This window comes from Triturus cristatus, chromosome 2_2 (genome assembly GCF_964204655.1).
Source record: "Triturus cristatus chromosome 2_2, aTriCri1.1, whole genome shotgun sequence".
Classification (NCBI taxonomy): Eukaryota; Metazoa; Chordata; class Amphibia; order Caudata; family Salamandridae; genus Triturus; species Triturus cristatus.
The window spans coordinates 969,868,919-969,892,800 of record NC_140582.1 but is presented as its reverse complement, the minus strand read 5'-3'; the positions used below and the strand labels follow the sequence as shown (position 1 = coordinate 969,892,800).

The following is a 23,882-nucleotide window of genomic DNA, read 5'->3' as shown; positions in this document are numbered from 1 at the left end:
TAAATGTGTGTTTGCCCCTAATGATCTAGTCTTCTCATTATACTCTTTGTAATCTGATAAAGATGCCTTGTCTTTCATTTGGAGCTTTAAAACCTATTGAAAATTTAACTTAACTTTTACTTTACCAATAGGGCTATACTGATAAGAGAAAACTTAAACTATTGCACTACTTGATTGATCTCAGTGCTAGTTCTATATCATAGACTTTTCATATATTATTATGATCTTCTGAGTAGGATTTCTTCATCACCATTCGATCTTTCATCATTCTACTCCGCCTTAAATAGACTTATACCAAGATTTTTTAATGTATGTAATGCCTTATGTCCAATGTTTTGCATCATCACTCACCTACTACCTTAATTAACAATATACTTTTTATGTTATTCATATAAACTGCTTACTTTTTGCTGTGTACCTAGATCGTTGTTACTAAATACGGACTTTCTTGCTGAAATACCCTTGCTACTGTTCTCCCAAATAAAAAAAAACAAGAATAACATGAGGACCTGGTCAATAAGTGTTTGATGATTTTTATTATTGTGTCTTAATGCTATATGGTTAACTGACGTAAACTTTACTGCTGTTTTTTTTAATTGTAGTGTAGTTTATAATTTATTGACATTGCTCCTCTTCAAAGTTGTCCTGTACATTGATGTTTTATTTATGTCTATGTTACTTTGGGACTTTGTCTTATATACACTTGTTCTGTATTTTATAAATTCTTTCTAGCTCTAGCCACGAACAGGTTCAGTTCGCCAAAGCTTAAATAATCTATGCTAGGAGAAGCGCAAAATATCCCCAGCCAACAACAATTCGTTGCTGTATCATTCACATATGCATCAGCCCACATTCATTAGCCATTGGTTTATTTTACCAGTCATTCGTGATACACTGAGTTGCACCATTGCACCAGAGATAGGCAGTAGCAGTTAGATGAGTCTGCACGGGGGCGTTCTCTTTAGGCCGAGCGATAGCCAGCACCTTTTGGCATTAACATTAAGAGAAAGGGTTTTGACTTAGTCCCCTTCAGCCGCTGGATGTTTGAGCTACACCTCTTCATCCATTGTGTATTTGAAGCGTCTTTCACGTTGTTAATCAGCTCATAAGATTAACAATCTAGTTTACAATTTGCTCTGGTGATTGGTGGTGATTGGTGTCAAGGAAGGCCCCCATTGCCAGGATAACAATTGAGAGCTGCCAATATGAAAACAGGTAGGGATCTTACTTTGAAGTGGCGGCCTGTCACCGTTTGGAGCAGGCAATAAGTTACCTCACTGTTGTAGTTCTTTCTGCTCAACAGAGAGCACTGCTCCTGATTGAGTACCAGTTTCAATCTGCACAGCTTTTGCACAGATCCCCATTAAGTTTGGGAACTTAGAGGCAATGTGTAAATTATATATGCAGCACTTCAAACAGTAACAAAGTGAGACACAACACAAGAAAAATCCCACACCAATTAAAAGAAATAGAGTAAACTTTATTAACTAATTTTAAACCAAAATGAAACAAATCCAATAAGTAGAGCTGGAAAAATGTTCAGCAGGGTAGCAGAGTGGCAGACCTCCTTGCAGCAAAGCAGCACAGCAGTCCTTCTTCTGAGTCTTCCACAGGTCCAGAGCTGTACTGAAAAGTTGGGGTCGGAGGTTCAATATTAATACCTGGTGCCTACTTTGAAGTAGGAGAAGATTCTGGAAGTTTCCAACCCTTAGAAATGCTTGGAATTTCATACCTCCCTGCCCTGGCCCCGTATTACCTGGGGTCGCAATAGACTGGTGTCAAACTCTTTGTGAGAGTGCCCAGGCAGGGCCTTTGTGATGTGCAAGTGTGACAGGCGGCAGCCCCTCCCTTTCGTTAACTTAGAGCTGCCCATCCTGCGAAAACCTAGCTTCTCTTTGTCTCACTGTCTGTGAGCAATACACAAAGATTAACTGCAAACTACATCTAGTCATGTGTCCTCGGATACAGACAGTAGGAAAATTGTTGGGACAAAGAAAGTTCCAACTTTCTAAAAAAAAGCATTTTCAGAATTGTGACAAAAAATATGGCTTTACCATTAAAGAGGGTGTTTTAATTATAAATCTTGAGGCAACAAACGTGACCTCTCTAACTGCTCACAATTGAAAGTTATGTCTTATTAAATGTAATAATGTAACCCAATGTTATCCTATGGTAGAGATAGGCCTTGCAGTAGAGAAAAATGAATTTAGGAGTGTTTTACTACCGGGACATGTAAAACTTAAAAGTACCTGTCCCACTTTTTAAATATACCACATTCTGCTCTCCGGGCTGTCTAGGGCCTACCTTAGGGATGACATATGTATTAAAAAGGAAGGTTTGGGTCTGGCAAGAGGCTTATTTTGCCATGTTGAAATGGCAGTTTGAAACTGCACACACAGGCTGTAATGGCAAGCCTGAGACACGTTTGCAGGGCTGTAAGTGGGTGGCACAATAAGTGTGGCAGCCCTCTAGTAGCATTTGATTTACAGGCCATGGGTACCTGTAGTACCAATTTATAAGGGACTTACAAGTAAATTAAATGTGCAAATTGGGTGTAAGCCAATTTTACCATGTTTAGGGAAGAGATTACAAGCACTTTAGCACCTGATAGCCTTGGAAAAGTATACACAGTCCTAAGGTGAACAAAAACGAGATTAGCGAAAATAGGAGTGGTGAAGGCAAAATGTTTGGGGAAAGACCACCCTAAGGCTGACAGGTCTAACACTGAACTATCTACATCTTGTACCCATGGAGTAGTGGTTCCTCCTGCGTGCCCATTGTAGTAATGACATCACTCTGAGTCAATTCTTGCTTGTTTGTATTCTCATTACATTTTGAAGTGTGTTTGCCTCCAATAACATTTCACAAGCTAACTTCACCAAAATAAATAAAAACAAATGTACCTACCAATAGATCCCACATTATGTTTCACCCTCTATATGATATCTGCACTTAAAAACAATATAAACATTTTCTTCAATCTCAATCCTCCTGGCAACTACTTTGGGAGGGTGGGACGTTTGTAAAGATCAGAATAAGGAAGAATACACTAACTGTTAAGTAATTAAAACAATTATCTTTTTATCCACTCCCATTATCTTCTCAATACCTTATGAGGAATGTGCAAGCTATAGCATAACTTAGGATGATTGTATATGAAAAACAGCAAAATGATATTTCTTTAAATTAAAAAAATATTAAGTGCTTAAAAATATACCCAATCTGCTTAATACTTCATAGCAGAGAGATAGATCTTGCAATCCCAAATCATCTTCAGACTGCCCATCATCTGAACGGCCTGTACATTCTTTCATCCAAGTCACCCAGGAAAAACAGACTGAAGGTACACATTCTCCCTCATTATCCTGGTCAGAGTTTTAAAGCTTGAGCGATTGGGGGCGGAGGTGCATAGAGAATTCCCTAAGGCAATTGACAGGCAAGGGCATCCACTGCACAAAACCTCTCTACCTTCGCCCTTGAGCAGAATCTGGGAAGAAGCACATTATCCGCTTTGCAAATAAATCTATCACTGCTCCCGCCCTGAGAAATCTTTACAAAAAGAAGAGGATACAGCTGGTTCTCATGAGAGGAGAGAAAACTCCTGCTGAGTTCCTCTGTTAAAGTGTTCAGCACGCCCTGGATATAAATCTCAGAAAGAAATGTCAGATGCTATTCCACCCACTAAAGAATTGGTATTGTAATTTTGAACAGGAATTTCAAATGAGACCGTCTGATTTGTGTGATATCCTGCTTTTCTTGATATTTATTCCTTCCTGTGTATTCTGTGCCCTGCTGCTCAGCCAGAGTATGAGTGATGTCATAGAATGTTCCTGTGTGCCTGGTTGAGTGTAATGTCAGTTGGAGTGTGTGGGCTGAGCACCTGGGATGCTTCTTCTACTACCTGATAATTCACTATTCCTGTAGCTGAATACTCCTGTGTCAGTGGCGTAATGATAATTTAGGGGGCCCCCATGCAAGATACGTGGAGGGGCCCCCTCCGGACTCTATCAGGAGCTCCCTGGCCAAAGTGCAGTGCTGAGGCCCCCCCCCCGCACTGGGGGGGATGCAGGGGCCTGTGTTACGCCCCTGTCCTGTGTTATACTGAAGAATAAACTTCCTTCTGGAGTCATCAACACCTCTGCCTACCCTCATTCTTGTTTATGCATAATTTTGTTGTCATTGTATATGTTCGAAATAAGACTGATTCCCTTCTAGAAGACGAGACCATCCCATCAGAGCTAAGCAGATTGTTTCCAGCTCCCTCCACTTCTCTCAAAAGGACCACTTTTCATGCATTCTCTTTTTTTCATATATTCCCCTAACATCTGTAGTTATTGTCATTAAAGGAGTGGACATGGGAACAAACCTCTTTCAGTTTTTTTCAGCCACCATTGTAGGTCCTTCTTGATGTTTGAGAACGTCTTGACTTTGTTGTCATAACACGGTAACTCCAGATTCTGTATGGTAAGGAATTGAGTCAACAAAATCCCTAGTTTTAATCTCGGCCAAACAACTAAGCGCAGGGTTGATGCCATGGCATTCTGGATCTGCAAACATGATCTTGCAGAGAGGCTTTCTGTGTTAGTATGGATATGACCTTTCATCTTCTGAAACATTTGTTCCAGAAGACATGCTATTGAAAGCTGGCTCCTATAAAATCCAGATCTGAGAAGGCTGAGAATGAGACTTGTTTCAGTTTATCAGAAGCCCATAACGTATCTGAATTTTTAGAACTGTCTCCCTGTCTTGAATAGATTCATACTATGATTAGAAGTGGATGAGTCGGTCGTCCAGGAACCAATGAAGTAAAACACTATTTCTGTACACAATTCCCACCATCAGCAATAACACTTTTGTGAACCCTTTGGGCGGTAATTTTAGCCCAAACTAAAGAATTGTGAACTGTATGATCCTCCACAACAAATCTTAAAAACATCTAATGATCTGAAGGGACGGGAATACGACAGTAGGCATCTCGAAGATCCAGTTTAATCAAAAAGTCTCCATGGGAAACAATTGGGACTACTTTGTTTAAGCAGTCAATCCTGAAATGGGTGGTCTAGATCAAAGAATTGACTGCCGTTAGATTAAATACTTGTTGGAATCCTAATGAGACCTTTTTAAACAAAATAAGAAATGAATAAAGACTTTGACATTTTTCTGAAAGTGGTACCCATTTTGTGGCTTGATTCATTTACAAAGATGCTATTCTTCCCACAAGACTTTTACCTTGAATCTTTTTTGCTGACAGGAGTTAGGATGCATCCTGAATTTGGAGGCATAGAGTCAAATTATATTTATAATATATTATCTGTGTTTCAATACCCATTAATCTGTGACATCCCTCTCCCAGTTCTGTAAAAAGTTTTGAATACATTCTCCTACAGCATGCCCATCCTTTCTTTGATGGTCAAGATCTCTGGTCCTTGGCTGCTGTGATACAGGATCTGCTTTCTTCCCTGTCTTTCTACATTGGAAACATTTCCTTCGAGATAATCCAGAGTAAGAATATATATGAATTTCTTTGAATGTGATGAAGACCCAGCTTTGCCTTTTTTAGGAATGGCATAGTGATAAATATTGGCAGTGGCTCTGGGCTTGCTATAACCGTTATTACACACTGCATTAGTTACCTTCACCTATGGACACCGAGCTGCCCCATGACAAAAAACTTTACCATTTGCAACACACTTGAAGAGAGGCTGGTGAGGGGGCTTGGCTTTTTTGGCATGGAGATCAAGCATCATGTCTCAGCCATGTCAAAACCTATAATGAGTTCACACCTTTAAACCAACAACTCCTGCAAACACTTAATTTTCATGCCCATCCTCTTTAGGCTACCCAATGGACCCTGAGTAAATTGAGGCATATCATTAGGGCCACTTTTGTATATACTCCATAAAGACTTAAATATGGTACGTTGCATGCCTGGGAGCCATGTGGAGCCAATGTAGCCTGGCGAAGGGCAGTGAGATTTGGTCTAAATTGCTCAGACCAAGCAAGATTCCTGATGCTGGGTCCTAAAACTGTTGAAGGCACAACAAAGGACATTGTAGAAGGCTGAGATATGTGCTATTGCACAGACTAAAATGTATTTTCTGCCTCTACGGGGCAAAAGACAAGTGAGAAATGATGAAGCTTGTAAAAAAAGTTTAATATATTAATGGGTGGCATTTCATATTTGATGTATTCACCAGTATTATATAATGAGGCACAGTATCCAGCTTGGTGGCGTGAGGGACTCTGCAGAAAGCAGAAACAGTCATACCCTTTATTTACATGAAAAGTCGACTCTACACTGGACGGCAATTATATAGTTATCACTTGGTATTCTGATATAGTTTGGAGCCTGCAGGACAGGAGTTTGAGGCTTTTCTAATATTGAGCAAAGTTCTTAGTTATCAAGAGATTAATTTCTACAGTATTAAGTATTTACCCCTTGCTGGCCTCTGTTATTTCTTGTTTTGGAAAGCTTATTTGAATTTGTTTAGAGGAAATTATTTTCTGGTCACATCAATAAATTCTTTGGCACGGATATCCATGTATTTAGGTCACTATTCATGCAAATGGTGATTGGTGTAAGAGTCCTTATGATGTGATGCATAGTTATAACAATGATCCTGGCTCAAGAACAGCTGCCTGCAATTTAAGAGCTTCCAGGGTCAAACCGGGATGTCTTCTTAATACTTGAATACATGAAATGTTCTATTTTGAGACTTTATTTGGAAATAAAACACACAAGTACATGCCGAAGCCTTCAGCACCCTGGAACTCTAAAAAGCCTTACTGACTAGATTTAGTCCATCTGCAGTCATGAAAGTAAATGGAAGAAAAACAGAACTCCAGAGGACCTCTTGGTATTAAAGTCCCTCCCCTCAAGACACAGACAGCTCATTACATCAGCAAAAGCAAAGTACTATACCAACACCATTATTGAAGTCATCAACGGAGGCATAATGTTGTTCAAGACAGTCAAGCACTGCATCAACCCCCTGCCGGACCCACCTATTCCTCACGCCACAGAAAAGTGCACTGTCATCAACCTCTTCTTCAGTGAAAAAATACAGTAGATCTGACAGCACATCGACAACAAGATGCCTGCTTCAATCCTTACACCCACCCTTTTCCATAGAATCCTGCAGTGTTTAGGCCTCAAAGCCCTATCTCTCCCAGTCACGCTGACACACTCAATTCCGTCAAAGCCACTCCTTATGAAGATGATGTCTTACCATTGTCCTTCATCAAAAGCTGTCTCTGGGGAGGCTGTCCAACCTTCTAATTACCATTGTCAATGCCCCCCTCACTTAAAGCATCTTCCCAGAACTACTTATGGCAGGCCAGCTCCTCCCACTCCTAAAGAAACCTACACTAGTCCCTAATGACCTCGCCAACTATTGTCCTATCACTCAACTATCATTAATCTGCAAGATTATTAAAAAAGCAGACTATGTTCAACTCCAACTTCACCTTCACACTAACCATCTCTTACATGACTACCAGTCTATCGTCAGAACATACTGCATCACGGAGACGCAGCTTTACAATTCATGATATTATTGGACTTCTCAGTTTCCTTTGGCACAGTTGGCCATTCATCCAACCCTTATAAGCACCGTAGGGTCTTAAAATGGAATCACCAGCAATGCCGTTCACTGATTCTCCTCCTCGCTTTGAACTAAAACAAGTTAAGAGTGTGAAGCTAAGGTAACAAAACATCCTTATCATCAGTTGAGTCCCCACGGCCTCCATACTGTCTCCTGTCCTCTTCAACTTTTACATGGAGCCTCTTGGTGCACTACTGACAGATAACAGCAGCAACATTCACAAATATGCCACTAATACACAACTCTACTTGAAAGTCTCCTCTGTTTCAGATTTTGAACACTGCTTGCACATCGTTCAGACCCAGATGTCTAGCGGGTTGAACCTGAAGTTCAACCCTGCTAAGACAGAATTCCTATTATTTACCAAGAAACATTAACAAGATACACTACAAACCTGACTCAATTAATTGAATCTTCAAGGCTTCAAATCTCTTCTTTCACCTGAATGCCAAGTCACTTGGATTCACTCTGGACACCAACCTCATGCCCCAAGGAACACACTGCCAAAAAATACAAAGGTGACCTGGTACCAGCACTCTCATATGAAGAAACTCAAACCATTTCTTACAGCAAGCGACTTCAGAACTGCTCATACTCTTGCATGTGGATGGTGTAATGCCCGACTCCATGACCTCTGAAACTGCACACTGTCACCCCTTAGGGACATCCTACACACCAGAGAATGTGGGGCCTGAAAAAATATGATCATATAACCCCCATCCTAATGGAACTCTTTCGACTCACCTTGCTGGCCCTCACCATCTTCATGACCAACAACCCCGCTTATATTGCAGACGACCGCACTGTCCCTGGTAGATCCTGGTACACCTACAGCCAGGACACCATCTAACTGCTGAGTATGAAGTGTAAAAAAGAAAAAACAAGACAGCAGGCCTTTTCCATCTATGCACCTGGCATCTGGAACAACATCCCCATATCCATCAGGACCGCCCCAACGCTGCTCAAATTTAGGAAAGAGCTAAAGACACACCTCTTTAAAGAACATTACATCACAATGTATTAACCATTCGCAACCAAGCGCCCCCTCCTATTACTTGTTGAATCTCTGCTTGCCTTTAACCATGTACAGCTCTCCTCTGCCTTTTAACTAGGTTTGCGCTTTAAAACTGCTATATACATGCATACATATATATATGTATACATGAGACATTTTTCTAAATATTAATAAAACTCAACATTATATTTATTTAATTTACTAACATTTATATATTGTCAATCTATCTATTCAAGCATTTTTTGTTAGCCACGTTTGCTCAATGTAATCCAATACGAATTCTGAGCGTTCTTATCCCTGCCATAACCTGGACTGTGACAATGGCTTCAGGTGGGAGGCCGGGGCAATACTTTTTGCTCTCCACGAGTTGCTTTTAATCATTATACTTTGACCAAGAGCAAGAGGGAGAAGGGCAGAGATGGTGACATGACAACACAAAACATAGTACAACTGCGATAAAGGGAGAAAGTGGGGATTTAAAAAATAAAAAAACTTTTAAGAAGATAATTGGCCCATGAAGTGCAGGAAGGTGAGAAAGGGCCATAATGTGAAATAAATACTGAGCAGCCCTGAAAATCTTCAACTCCTTCGTTCGTCAGCAACAGTCTCCTAAAAATGTCCTTGGGCACCTCCACTCACACTTATTTTACTGCATTTTTAACCAGTGAAGCGACCGTCTCTAGCCAGCACTCGTGTTCATTGTAGTGTGGGACTGCTCCAGATTGCATTTCAACCCACTCACCTGAAAGTTGTGACCTTACGAGATGAGTTGTGTTTTGTAACAATGTTTGTAACAATGTTTCATGACCTGCATTGAAAAGTCTGAAGGGCAAATTTATGAGCCCTTGCGTCACTTTTGCGCCACCAGTGCGTCACTTTTTGTGACCCACCAACGGCGTAAAAAATGCACAATGTTGCGTCATATTTACAAAGTGACGCATCTAGGTAGATGCGTCACTTTGTAAACCCCTGCTCCACATTATACCTGCGCCAGGTATAATGTATGCATGGTGGGCGTTCCGACGCAAGTAAGCCTCATAGAAGTGACGCAGGGAAATCTATGAGATTTCACTGCGCCACTTGTAGGATGCAAATGTGTCAATATCTTACGCCTGCTTCACAGCAAGCGTAAGACTGACACAGGCACATTTGAAATGGGACTTGCCCACGTGAAATGACCCATTACTGGAGTTATGTCACTTTTGTGACACACTCCAGCAATTCGTCATTTTTGCGCCTACAGATATGTCAGAAATACTGACGTATCTGTAACTCCTTGCGACATGATGCGTCATACTGTAAATATGACGCATTATTGGTGTCGCAAGGAGGGCGCAATGAAAAGTGATGCATAGCTGTTTCCATGCAGCGATGCGTCGCTTTTTATAAATGAGGCTCTGATTGTTTCACACCAAGAGCAGCCAAGTATATTAGTACCTGGAGCAGCGGTGCATTGAAGCATGTCAGAGCCTGAGAGCCATGGGCAGCTGAGTTGCACGTCATTAGATTTTTATAAACTTCAACGCGATCACGTTATGTTTTTCTGTTTGTGAATTACAATAGCCTTAACAACAATACAAATAGTGAGTAGAACGATTATAGACACCCGCATACACTGTAGAAGATAAGCTCATATGCAGACTACTTCGTAGAAAGCCCGTAAAAGAAGGAATAACGGGCCAGAAGTATAAACATTAGGAATACCAATTTCCTAATTGCGATTCTCTCTGAATCTCAATTTGGAAATCTGCATTCCTAATGCATGAAACTCATTGAGTTTCATTTATGGATTCCTTGTGGGTCGAAAATCAACCTACCTCATGAATATTAATGAGGTAGTTTGCAGTTTGCCATCCATTAGGAATCACAGACATCACATTGATGGTGGCCTCTTGAGGTCAGCAGACCACCATACCTGTGATTGCTTTTTAATAAAGCCATCTTTTTTTAGGTCTCGCTGAGCCAAAGGCTCGAAGAGACATTTTGTATGTGGGAATTTCAAAGTGCTGCTGGATGGCCTAATGCTTGCGTTCACGCGATCGTGCACGCGCGCAGCTGGCCGCCAGCAGCACTTTGAAAACTCGGGCGTCATCGCGATCGCGATCACTTTCGCTTTCAGAGCGATCGGGATCACGATGATGCACGCGCACACACAACTCCCACTTCTCCCCCTCCCCCACCACATATTGCGTCTCCGGCCGCTCGCGCGCGGCCAACGCTTCAACAGCACTCTTAGTGGTTACCCTGCCTCTGCTCCTGCCATGAAACCTTTGTGGCCACTTCATTTTTCAGCTTGACCTGTCACTTAGTCTTTTAATCTCCCCATGCCGTTCCCTACACCACCTCACCCCTCCCACAACAGTGCATGCCCCCAACACCACTCCGAGGTCGCTGCTTCTTCCAGCTCATGACGATGCTTTTTCAGCTGAGAAACCTGCTGTGCCGTCCGGTCTGTCGCATAAGTAAAAACATTTTCATTAAAAACAAGCAACACCTATTACGCTCCTTGTATGTCACTGTGTTCCCGTTACTGCAGCCCACTGCTCCCCTGTCCACCTCTGACAGAACTACTAATGGACGGTCCCCATCTAACTACTGCCTACTCCAACTCAAGCAAATGCAAGAACGATTGCATTGAAAGTTCACTGGGGACTGGAGATATGGATCCCGACGCCCACCAGCAGCTGACTCGAGTGTAAGTGAGGCCAGTCCAGATCAAGTCACCGTGACCCCAAAGTGCAGCAATAGAGCAGTTGCTCACCACTCGCATGGCACCTCCGCGGCATTCATCCCGCTACTGCTGGAACCGTGTAGTAAGTATAGCGGTGTGGCCCATGATTCCCAATGCTCCTATCATACTTGTTTAGACCAGGAAGAGTCATTTTGCAGTGCTTAACGGTAAACGGCACTTAACTGCCCGTCTTTGGGCGTCCTTTGTCCTGGGCCCACACTCCTGCTGGGACAGCGCCTTTGTGAATGGAGCACTCCCAGAAGCAACAGTTATATCTGCAGATGGTAGAAAAAGGTCTGTTAGAAAGAGGCGGGTCATGCGACATGCTAATCGATACTGTGCGAGAATCAATCACGCAGTTCGTCATGGGCAGTAAGCGCTATATAAAGGTAATCGTACCTATTACAGCGAACTATTCCCTGTAGGGAGTCATCAGCTGTTATCTCACCAGTCTTTCCCAAATACTTCGAAGTCAATTGTCTCCCCGACATACGAATGGTCTAGAAATGTTCCCCATGCACCATGTTTACTCACGAGTGGGTTTCAGAAAGCATTTTTTTTTCTAGCCATGAATGTTCGATTTCATGTTTCTTTATTTAGCTTCTCTGTTCAATGTGCTCGTGATGCCGTTCTCTGATGCAATTAGGGTAAAATCACATACAGTTTGTATTTTCAGTTATATTTTCATCACGATGGTCTGTGACATTTTCGGGCCTGTGTATGACACATCTCATTGTCGGTAAGAGCAACAAAAAAGAGCTGAAGAAAGAAAGTGTGTTGAATGGATAATACACCAGCTGCAATGTTTGTGGGCCCATCTCTACTGACAAGGTCGATAGCTTGAATTAATTCTCTCGAGTGCATATGATAATGACAGTAGCGGCTGCTACTGACTGGGGTGGTGAGCTGGGTGAAGGTGAAACGAGGGAGGGGGGCAATAATTAAAAAATAAAAAGCACTTACCTCTTTACCGACGAACGCCGCCTCTTCTTTGTCCGGCCTCCTGGCAGGTAGCACACAACCTCCCAGAATTCCCTGACCTGGTCTGAGCACCGTGGTTCGGTGCTCAGATAAGGGCTGGCAGGCTGTGCATGTTCTCCAACCAGGCTGTAATACAGCCTGTGTGGACAACATGCAGAGTGCGCATTACGCTTTGACCGCCCTGAGACAACAGGCCAAAGCATCATGTGCACTTTAGGTGCTGGCACCACTCCTACCCCTGTGACGCATGCGGAGCCCAGCCCCGCCACCCTGGCTTCAGCTGCAAGCTGAATGCAAAAAACCAAAATTATAATAACAAACGTTATTATCATTTCATTTTTTGCACTCATCTTGCAGCTGAAGCAGTGGGCGATGCTCCTCCGCCTTAGCCTTAGGGAAGGAGCCGCCACTGGATAATGATGAAAACAAGCATTTGCAATGCAATAGGTCTCGCATTTATGCGAGTTTGAGCTATTGACATTGCAAATACCAATGCCTTTTATTTTTGTTTTGGTTTTAAAAACCTAAATTGTCATTTACAATGCCATTAGCTTAAACTCAGGAAACTGTGAGTCCTATTGCATTGCAAATGCTTGTTTTAAATGCAGCACGTTTTCCTATAGGAAAATGGGATGCCTTTAAAAATAAAGAATGAAACCTTGAAGTTTCATTTTTTAAGAGTAGGCAGTGGGCCACTACCTGCTCTTACAAATATTGTTTACATTCTCAAAGGGGAAGTGGTCCTTTGGCGAATCCTTCCCCGATGCAAATGGGCTATTATTACTGTTTTACAACTGGAATTCAGTCGCAAAACTGTAATACATACCATACTGATTTACCATTTTGAATGGACATCCTAAATATGCCCCTTCCAAATACCAAATCTCAAATGCAAAGTGCAACTCTGTAACAACTGGTTATCGAATCACTTTTTGTACATTTGAAAAAGCATTTTTCCGGTATCAAACAGCCCGATTCTGGGCTGTTTGCTACCTGAAAAATGCTTTGTACATCTGGCCCAAAGAAATTAAAACTGAGTATCATTACTCAGGACAACACGGTGCCTCTAATACTGGTAAAGACCTGTTCTCATTTGTGAAAAGGGGTTCAGCCCCTCGAGCACTGAAAAATAATATTCCCCTGAACTAAACGGTTTGCGAAGATGTGTTGCAATTTTTCGAGACTAAAGTTTAGAGTATTCAGGACAATATCAGTTGAGGGTGTGGCTGCCTGTGGTGCCTGTGGTTCTGACAACAATTGTGTTCTCTCAAGTTCATCAAGTTAATTTTGTTTGGTTTCCCTTCAGTTAGAAATCAGGACGACTCTTCTTTCCTTAAATTCAGGTTGTCTTACGTCTGTCTAATGAGGCACCTAAACAAAAGTAGCAGAGATGGTCTCCAGCACTCTGTTTGGCAGCATTAACTAAGATGAGCCAGAGGAGAGGTCCCTTCCCCTTCAATCATGCAACTGCCAGACCCTTATCGAAGAAACTCCCACAGGACCCTGAAGTACCATAAAAGTATCAGATTAATGTGCTGCTGTTCAACCCCCCTCCTCCCCCTTTGAAGAACATGCACAAAACAACAACACAGATTGGCAACTTTCTTTAGAATCCAGACATTCTGAACTCGGTCCTACCATGGTTCTTTCCCATAAGACATTGCAAGTTAGTATGGTCTCAGTACTAGACTAACACCATTCCATGCTGGCAGTCGCATAGACGATTGACCCTTTGAAGCTGGATTCCAGATATGTGACCTCTCCGATTATTGTAGATCTCTCAGTGACCTTCAGTATTCTGGGATATCAAACTCTGCCATCGCTCTGGATGCCCTGGATGTCAAGTGGATAGCTCATATGTAATGCCCATCTTTTCTTCTAACCATCAATTTGTGACTCGCAAGACAAAACTCATGCTAAAGCTATTTGGTGCCCCTCCTACACCAGGTTATTTTTAATGTATTAGTGATGCCATTGGCTTTTCTCATAAAATCCTTTTGGTTTCCCTTTTTGTACACACGCTAACATCCAGGATCCACTTCAAAGATTATATGAGTGATAATGTGCATGGGCTGGGGAAGGTTGTCAACAGTCGGTTTGCCCAAATACTGCTCATTCATAACTTTTCTTAAAAGCCATCTCCCATAAATATTCACTCTTGTCTTCCACTTATGCCCATAACTGCAGGATGCACAATGAACAACTGGTAACACCTCAGCAGGAAGCAATTCCACTCAAAGATTATTAGCCAATTTTAGCAATAATAACTAAGTCAGTTAGTAGCTGCAATCTGACGACTCGTTAGGCAGAATCCAAATAATGGGCCGCAGCATTTAGACCACATATATTGGAAACTATATGACCTCTTCAGATGACAAGTTTGTTTGTACAGAGCCGACCAGCCCTCAGGTTCTTCAAGTCCTGGTCTGGAAAGGAATGGGTGGAAACTGTATCTGTTCCCCTCAGGCTTTTCAGGTTTTGTCCTGAGCAGGGAATTGTGCACTGTTTAGAATGGAGTGGTGTGACTGCCGGGAAGTGGTGGGTGGCTCCAGTATCCACTAAGCATTTCAGTGCTGGAGAAACCAAACAGAACATGGTGTGCAGTCCTGCAGCAGAGCTAGGAGGCATCCTAGGGTGTTGATTCCTTCCCCCTCCCTCTAACATTCTTGGGCACCAAAGGGTAATGAATTCACATAGGGTGAGAGGCGCCCAATCATTCTGGCACCAAAGAATAAAGTTCAATCACAGAGCTACTTTTATTTGTATTGACATTTTATTGATTTTTGCAAGATTTAAAAACATCACATCATGAAAACAAAGTCATTGCATTCAAATTTTTCCAATATTACTATAACATCTTACTGAAGAATTAGTCCCCAACTGCACTTCACCCCTTAGTGCTACTCATATATCCCTGATTCCATCATATACACTCTTGATGTCTAGGAGCATCGGTCAAAACATTAGGTACATGTCTTAAAATAGGCAATATAATTTCAATCTGAATGTTTAGAAAAATAGCCCAGGCCTAGTCTCCACTGATGTTCCCTTCGGTCTGGAGGAAGTCGGGCTGGGTCCAGGACGAACACTCCCTCCCTCCATTTGCCCTGCTGTGTCGTGGCCGCCACTCCCTCTCCTACCTCTCCATACTCGCATTCGCATCAGTCAGTGAGCGCAGCTCACTCACAGAGCTACTTACTGTTATGGGACTGGATAGAGAGAACACAAAATAACATAAAACACACTTAAGAGGTCAGAAGAGAAAAGAGTAGAACATATTTAGGACATCAAATTAAAACACAGTTTTTGCGGCAATTGTCTATGATGCCAGGAAAAGCATTACTCTTATGAGATGTACACATATATTGAATATTGAGCCTGTTGAAGCAGACATAAGTAAGAAACAGAGAGACTTTGGATATGCAAGAGCATAAGACAGTCATTAGATATGTTGATCACTGGGTGAGCTCAAGAACCTGATCAGTTTATTATGGTTGGGTCACATTTACGAATGTTTGAAAATTCAAAATGTTGGCGCAAAGTTTGCATGAAGAGTGATTATTAGTGCAGTGTCTGCTGTCATAAAAGGTGCAGAACCGCGGAGAGCACATTGCATGTCTGGAGTAAAGAGCTACTGGTTGGGTGGCAGAAAGGGAAAGGACTCACACATCTGTCCCTTGATGCGCGGATTGTCATCTTTTGCTGACTGACTACTTCTGTGAGTGTTGTATTAGAGTCTTGCTGATATTTTTCTCAGTAAAAGACGCTGCTTCTTCAAATTTAAAGGTACCTTCAATTTTGGGTTGAGGCCGCTCATGGGCTTAGTTGACTGATAGCTCACAATTAATATCATTCTTCACGAGAAAGGCACTGAGGTTCAAGGTAACTCTCTAAATGTACTTATCGTTTGGTCATAGGGGTTCAGGTGTGTGGTGCTGTGCATTTATTAGAAGTAGTGTATTTTATCAATGTCATTACTAGGAGAAACTAGTTAGAAAATGATCTGTTCCTGAAGACCATTAAGTAGTACTTGTAAGAACTAACAGTATTGGTCTCAGGTGTCAGGGAGCTGTGGAAGTTGGAAAAATAATTATTCTGTTGCAATCCCTAATGGTGTGAACTTTTGTTTCCACACGTACTTTCTCCTCAAGCTATAAGAATATACAGCTTTCAAATGAATGGAGTGATGTTGTAAAAGTGTATTATTTTTGCACTTTCACATTGCACTGTACATATGAGACAGTAAAATAAATAATTTAATGGTAAGGAAATTTTTAAATTGAAAAAAAGCACTTTCGCATTGAATAGCAGTGGTGAAGTCCACAGAGTAGTAGAGTCAACAGAAAAAATCCAGCAAAAAAGGAGGTATGAAGGCAAAAGGTTTGAGGGAATTCTACTCCAAGCATGCCAGGTCTAACATTGGACCTCTCAGACATCCTACTGCAGTGATATGTGCTACCAAAGTATTGCTAGAAAAAGTAACTAGAGTAACTACAATCTCACTTCTCAGTGGGCTTGACAGAAACAGTATTGTCTGTTCTGTACCTCCAGCAGTAACCTAGTGTGAATCTTTACTTATTAATTGTTAACCATTCTTTTGTGCTATTCTATCAACCCTTTTGAGAATAACCTACATGATTTCCTATTGGAAGTCACAATTGATGACCCCAATCTTTGCATACTAGGAGACCTGTTCTGTAGCAATTCTTTTCAAGGACGCTAATGTAAGCAAGTACAATTTGCCACCTTCAGCTTCCTGGATGATGGACTAAAACCATCAGCAACCATCAGCATCATTTCTGGTAAACGGAGCCAACCACCTAACAGCTCAGCCACTGACTGTCTGCGACAGCATGGTATTTGACACATATTTGCCTATGGTGACCTGAAAACCGGTGATAAGAGCTTCAAGTTTAAAGTGGTCTGCACACAGGTGTGAAAATAAATGTGCGCTAATAGCGGCATCCATAGTTTGCCTGGAGCTGTATCCCAGTAGTGACATGCACATTTGGACAGGGCCTGCATCACAATAGAAGGGGTCTGTCTAACTGCCTGTGGCATGAGCTGTACCACTACGGTAGCCACCTGCCTTGCATGTGACCATACGTGTATACACATAGAAGTGATCTATACACAGTGAAATGACCTGTAGTGCAGTAGTTCGCACTGTGAGTTGCCTAGAGCTGTATCTCTGACGAGACGGGGAATACTGCTCTGAGATATCATCTGGTGACTCCATTCGTGGAATTATCAAGCTACAAATTCCAGACCCAATAATTCCAGACTTGGAGAGATCGAAATTGGATTTAAATACGGAGTTGAAGGTAGCTGCTTTCACCAGGCCCCCTCCTGCTTGCATCCTTCATGGGGAAGCAAAAAAAGTGAAAAGAAACCATTCCTTCTGCTGCTCCTCACCGCCGCCTTCACTGCATCCCCTGCGGCCCTGAAAACAATTCCCCACTTTATGTGCCGCCAGCTCGAAGTTGTTGCGGATTTGGACCCCTTCTCTCCCGGAGAGATATAGGCCAGAATCGTTCAGTGTCTCCCTGCGAGGACATAAGGGAACGTCTACTGGAGCCCATTGTGACCAGTTCCTTTTTAGGTCTCGCCTGGCGTTAGCAGTGCGCATGCGCTGCACTCGCCATGCGAGGGCCTTTTGGAATCGATACGGATTCCAAGCATGCACGTGGACGGACAGAAGATGTGCACGCTGGAACTGGATGCTTCACCTGCGGCGTGACACTGTTTTTTTTTTTTGGTTCGGCAAACTGTACTTTTCGATATTTGATGCTTTTCATAAGCCGCGCAGCATGCTGCGCTGCTTACTAAAAGCATCAAATATTGAAAAAAAAAGTCAGCAATCTTTGATTGTGCTCATTGGAGCGAGTGTTTGCATGCTTATTTTTAATGTCTCCATTGCAGTGTTTTTATTTTAGTGTTGTTTGTATGTGGTAGAAATTGTTCAACTTTAGCTTCGTAGTTCTTTTTTGTGTTTGTGGCACAAAACATAGATTTTTAGGTTTTTCTTTGCCCCATACAGTAACCAATACAATAATTTTGGCATAAAAGCTGATAGAACAGGTTTACCGGATATCTAAACACGTCAGTGAACAATACCAAATGCAAACAATTAACTTCAACAGGATGCTGGTAAACCCCTGCAAAGTGTCACACATCTTAAAGCATTTTACATAAAGTGCACACATTACTGCAGGATTGGTAATTGCCACGCAAATCAGATGAAGTGAAAGCCAAGTCAGTTATTCCTCCTTCCTGAGGTAAATGTTTACCCAAAGCAGTCACTATGGCACGCCACCAGTGGGCCCTTTCAATTTTGAAGCAGCAGGTTGAGCCCGGTGATTGGACTTTGCTATTATGTGGCGAGCCCACGCTCATCTGATGCCTTTACTTGGCACAGACCAGTGCCAAAGGATGCAACACAAAGGCCTGGCTCATTGTGTGTGCAGAATTAAGAATTTCTTTAACACAGCGTCAGAGTACAGAGCGACTGGTGAGGCAGACGACTATTGTTAAAGAACTACACCGCACATCACCGGCTCGGGCTATCCCAAGCAGAGCTGCTGCTCCACCAGAGGCCTGTCACGCTGCCTTGGTCAGAACAGCCATCAGTGCGTTGCTGACTCAGGCGTAAGCTTAATAAGAACCTGAGACTCCATGCTCTTACCCGACCAATCAGTCCTGTGTGTGTTTCTCAGCTATACTGCAACTGCTGGTAAGAGTATTCACTGCTGGGACCACAGTAGATGGGGCGGCCGAATGAAGCATGCTGCTTGTGTAGTGCTGCAAGTGTGAGAGGGCAGACAACGAAACTTAAGGATTCTGTTGGTTGCTGCCAGCATAGGTGTTCCATGTGAATGTCACCTGGCGATATTACGTAAGGCTCTGGTATCCATGCATACTTGTCGCAGTTTCACCAACTAAGATTTGGGTAATACAAAATGTAACAGCATGGATACACTGGTGACAAAAACGTACATGGAACACTTAATAAGGCATGGGTGAAATGGGCAAGATACGTTTGACACACTTTCGAATTGTTTGTTACACCTTTTTAGCCAACACATCATATAAATGGTGAAACAACATGACCCAAAATGCAAGTGTTCAGTTGACAAGAACGCAAGTATTTGGCCGGATGTCTCACAGAAGATTACACGGAGGAGCTACTAGCAGCTATATAAAACAGACGTTCACCACTGTCATCATACTTCGTGAGTTAATTGTTGCTGCTCAGGAAGCAGCCAAGCGTTCCAGCTGCTTGGAGGGGAAAAAGTGTGTTGCACGTGTCTAAAGAGAAGGATAAACATGCTTCAAAAGCAACCTTGTATATTTCAACTAGGGCTCCCAGTTTTATAGTATTTATTTTTCGGCCATTTCCGTCTGTATTTATCCATATTTATTTTTTGGCTATTTTATCTGTATTTATCCATATTTATTTTGTGTTTTGCGTATAAATTAAGTTGTAAAACTGTACATTTCCATATCTATTTAACTGATAGACTTGCATCTCTTTTATGTCTGTCGTGTTTTAGCTATTTAAGCTGCCAAATATTACATAACAATACATCCATTGGCAAATACTAGCATTATACCATAAATGTCTTATTTAAAGAAATGTCATCCTGTTTTTTAATTAACCATGCTGTTCATCTGCTCAGCTGCTGGCCTATAATTCAGGAAAGACAGCACGTAGAGTCATTTAAAAGAAACAACTTTTTTGGTATTTAACCACTTTTAAAAATAAATACAGACAATGTCTGTATTTATCTGTAAAAATCCGTAAAAACGGAAAACACTGAGCCTTAATTTCAACTAATGCACTGCAGCTCCCATCTGCCTCACTCTCAAGTAAACATATTTTGTCCCCCCGCCTATAGACACATACACACCGTTTATGTTTATTTTGTGTCTACCAGACGGCTCGAAGGGCATGCACTCATTAAATGAACATACTGCTTGATAAAGTGTCACTAAAAGGGCCGCCCGTAAGGCAATCAATTGTCTCACATATACACACGAAACACCGAAGTGTGACACATAAGGAGTTTGAAAACTTGGCTGCTAAAACTGCACTACTCATTTCCTAAAGATAATACCAGTACCAGTAGCACAATTATCTTTTTGGGGTGGGTCAACCACTTAACACATTAGTGAAAAAAATTAAAAATCATGCATCAATGGCAAGTTACTTATTGAAAATATCAAGCATTCCCTGCTATCACTAAACAAGCATTTGCAATGCAACAGGTCTTGCATTTACGCAAGTGTGAGCTAGTGGCATTGTAAATCACAATAGCTTTTATTTATGTTTTTGTTTTTTGAAACATAAATAAAAAGCATTGTCATTTACAATGCCAATAGCTTAAACTCGCATAAATGCGAGACCTATTGCATTGCAAATGCTTGTTGTATTAGTGAGTACCTATTCGATTGTGGTCCCTATTGCGATGTAAAGAGGATTTTCATTAATCAGGGAGCCACTCAGAATTGAGGTCTTTGTAAGAATAGGTCCTTCTGAAACTGCCCTGTGATTTCATTCAAAATGTGCATGAATTCTGAAAAGTATGTTACAAAAAATTGGGTAAGTGAAGGTCTCTATGACATTGTCAGATGTGGGAGTTATTGAGTTCTGTTTACCCTTGCATCACAACATTTTTAATATTGAATTGATATTTAAATAAGCAAAAGTACAAGTCCCAGAATGCAAAGAAAAAACAGGACAGGTTGTGCTACTCACTCTTAATATGTGACTACTTCAGTGGCGGCTCACACATGTAACGCTGTGGGGCAGTGAGGTGGGGGGGCAGGGTGGGGTTCGACATATGACAGGAACAATTAAAGTAAAGAAAGAAAGAAAGAAAGAAAACCACTTACCTTGCACTCGCCACATCACCGAATCAGCGATGCGGCGAGCGCAAGGTAAGTGGTTTTAAATTTTTTCTTTACTTTCACCTTTCCCTCTGGGAGCTGGAGTGAGTTGGTCCTTCATGTTTTACTCGGTGGGGGGTCCTGGAGGCCTGACGGCTGAACGCCGGTGCTCCGCGTGGCCCTGGGTGGAGCGCTTGAGGCCCGGAGTGCGCATTGTCGGGCCTGGGCCCTAGGATGTGGCCTCGTGATTTTTGGGTGCAAGCTCTGATGGACATAACGAGCCTGGAAGTCCGTGAAGAGAGGGTCAGGTGTGAGAGCGACCCCCTGGGGTGCAGGGCTGTGTTGTGAGGAGGCGAAGATCGCGTCCGGCTGCTCCTAGGGTGAAGGGCACGTATCTCGGGCTTTGCCCACTGCTTCCGAAGAATGACACCTTCTCCATGCTGGACTTGCTGATATGTCGGGGGCACAGTAGATGAAGGGAATATCCCCGGCAGGCGCAGTCCCCTGGAATCTAACATTGGAGCCCGGGTTGCGCGGAGGACCGCAATATTTGGGGCGAGACTTTGTCGCCTGGGGCCTTCCTTAATTGTACATACAACGCTTCGTTGCTGCCTCCCCTCCATTGCGAATTCGGCACCACTGACGTTGGTCTCTGGCTGGATACAGGGGCTCCACGAGGGGGGCGGCTACCCTGGTGACGGAAGCCATCTTCTGGGCTGACAGTCTATCAAAACGAGCTGGATGTCCGGGGCCCCCATAGTTGCTTGGCTGGAGAGAAAAGCCCTGTGCTGCACCACTCGGAGGGGGGTGCGCCACGCGAAAACCGACAGGCCGTGTGGAAATTTCACCGCAGGCGGCGGGGAGTAGCGATTGCGCCCTGACTTTGGGTGGGGCGGCCCTGAGGAGAACCATGGCCACGGGATGCAGCAGCCGGACGGCGACCCAATCTAAGCTGGATAAATTTGCCTGGCAGAAACAACAGACTGAGGACCGGGCGGATTCGGCGACCCCGGGAGTAACGACGGACCCTTCAAATAGAGATCTCCTCGACGCCATTACAGCGATATGAACCTCCCTCGAGGTAAGAATAGATACGGTAGCCACGGATGTGGGACTGATCCGGGAAGATATGAAAAAAGTGGTGGAAAGGGTGGCCACAGTCGAGAGCACTGCTAAAGACTTGGTCAGCGACACCGCCCTGCTTAAAACCCAAGTCTCTGAACTGCGTGCCTCACATGAGGCGATGGTCCTGCAGCTGGATGACTATGAGGGAAGAATGCGACTCAATAACATCCGCATTCTTGGAGTTCCGGAGCGAGCAGAGGGGCAAGCGGCGGACCTCTTTGTCGAAGAGCTGGTCCTCAAACACCTTCAGCCCAGAGGACTTTCCAAATGCTTCACGATTGAGCGGGCTCATCGGGTCCTGGGCGGCCGTCCGAAGCTGGGGGCGCCCCCCGTCCCCTCCTGGCTCGAGTGTTCAACTTTCGAGATTGTGATGTTATACTCCAGACTGCGCGGGCAGCCCCTCCATTAACTCTTGACAATAGCAAAGTCATGTTCTTCCCGGATTTCACTTTGTGGGTGCAGAAGCAGCGCCGTAGCTTCCTGGACGTGAAGCGGGCTCTGCGTGATCAGGAAGTTAAATACGCCATCATGTTTCCCGCCAAGTTGAGGGTGGAATCGAATGGGAAAACGTGGTTCTTCATTCGCCCAGAAGATGCCTGGGACTGGCTGGAAGGTTGGCGTGTGGCTGAAAAGAAATCAAGGAAGGGGCACTCGGTGGCCTCTGATACAGCAGACTGGCGCCAACAGAGACGTTCTCCTCCAAGCTCCGATGCTGATTCCCAGGGCCTGACGGGCGGACACTAAATCATGGTATGGTAAGGTTGCACGTAATGGGTCCTGACCCCTTGGGGTGCTCTGGAACTCTGCTAGGCATGTTCGTGTTGATTTGACCCGCGGGTGGAGGGATCGTGGAGGCGCTGCTTCAGATGGGACTCGATGGGTGCACTGGGATCGGCGTGGGGTGCTGTGGACTGTGGCCCAGGGGACAGATCGGGGCTCACCATGGACCTACCAGTGACTCTTATTGATTGGCCGGCCTACAGGTTTCCAGATATGCAAGTACTGTAGCTTGAACTTAGGGGCGTGAGGGGTGGAAGCACCAGGATTTGGGCACTAATAGACTGCTCCAAGGCCGTCTTAAGCCTCAATGCTGTATAATGTTTGGTGGGGAGGACTGGGCAGTGGGGGGAATTGTTCTTTTCAGTTTTAGAGTGTACGGATGGGGAGGGGGTGGCGCACGTTCCTTGAAGTTGTTTATGGGTGGGCGACAGGCACTCTGCATGTTGGGGGGGGCGGGCGGTTTTGGACTGAAGAACCAGAACCTTTTGGACCTGGCGGCACAGGGTACGCCCTCTGTCTTCGGAGTTCACCTGCTTCGCTACACAGAGACACGGGACACTCTGTCGGCGGTAGAAGTTCAGATTTATTTAGCTGCAGCTAGTACAGTTATCCTAGAAGTACACAAAGTAGGTTCTCAGGAGACTGCCACTTCACTCTGTGGCGCATCAGGTTAAATAGCATACAATACATAATTATTAACAAGACACACTCCCAAAGCATATAAGAAAGAGCCAATAAGGAAAGTTGGAAAACAAGG

General features: G+C 43.5%; 1 pseudogene; it reads right to left on the bottom strand.

The window, feature by feature from the left end:
* The window catches only part of LOC146863017 (selenoprotein W pseudogene), a 31,060-nt pseudogene extending 9,818 nt beyond the window's left edge, over positions 1–21,242 (bottom strand).
* Between the last annotated feature and the right edge of the window lie 2,640 nt (positions 21,243–23,882).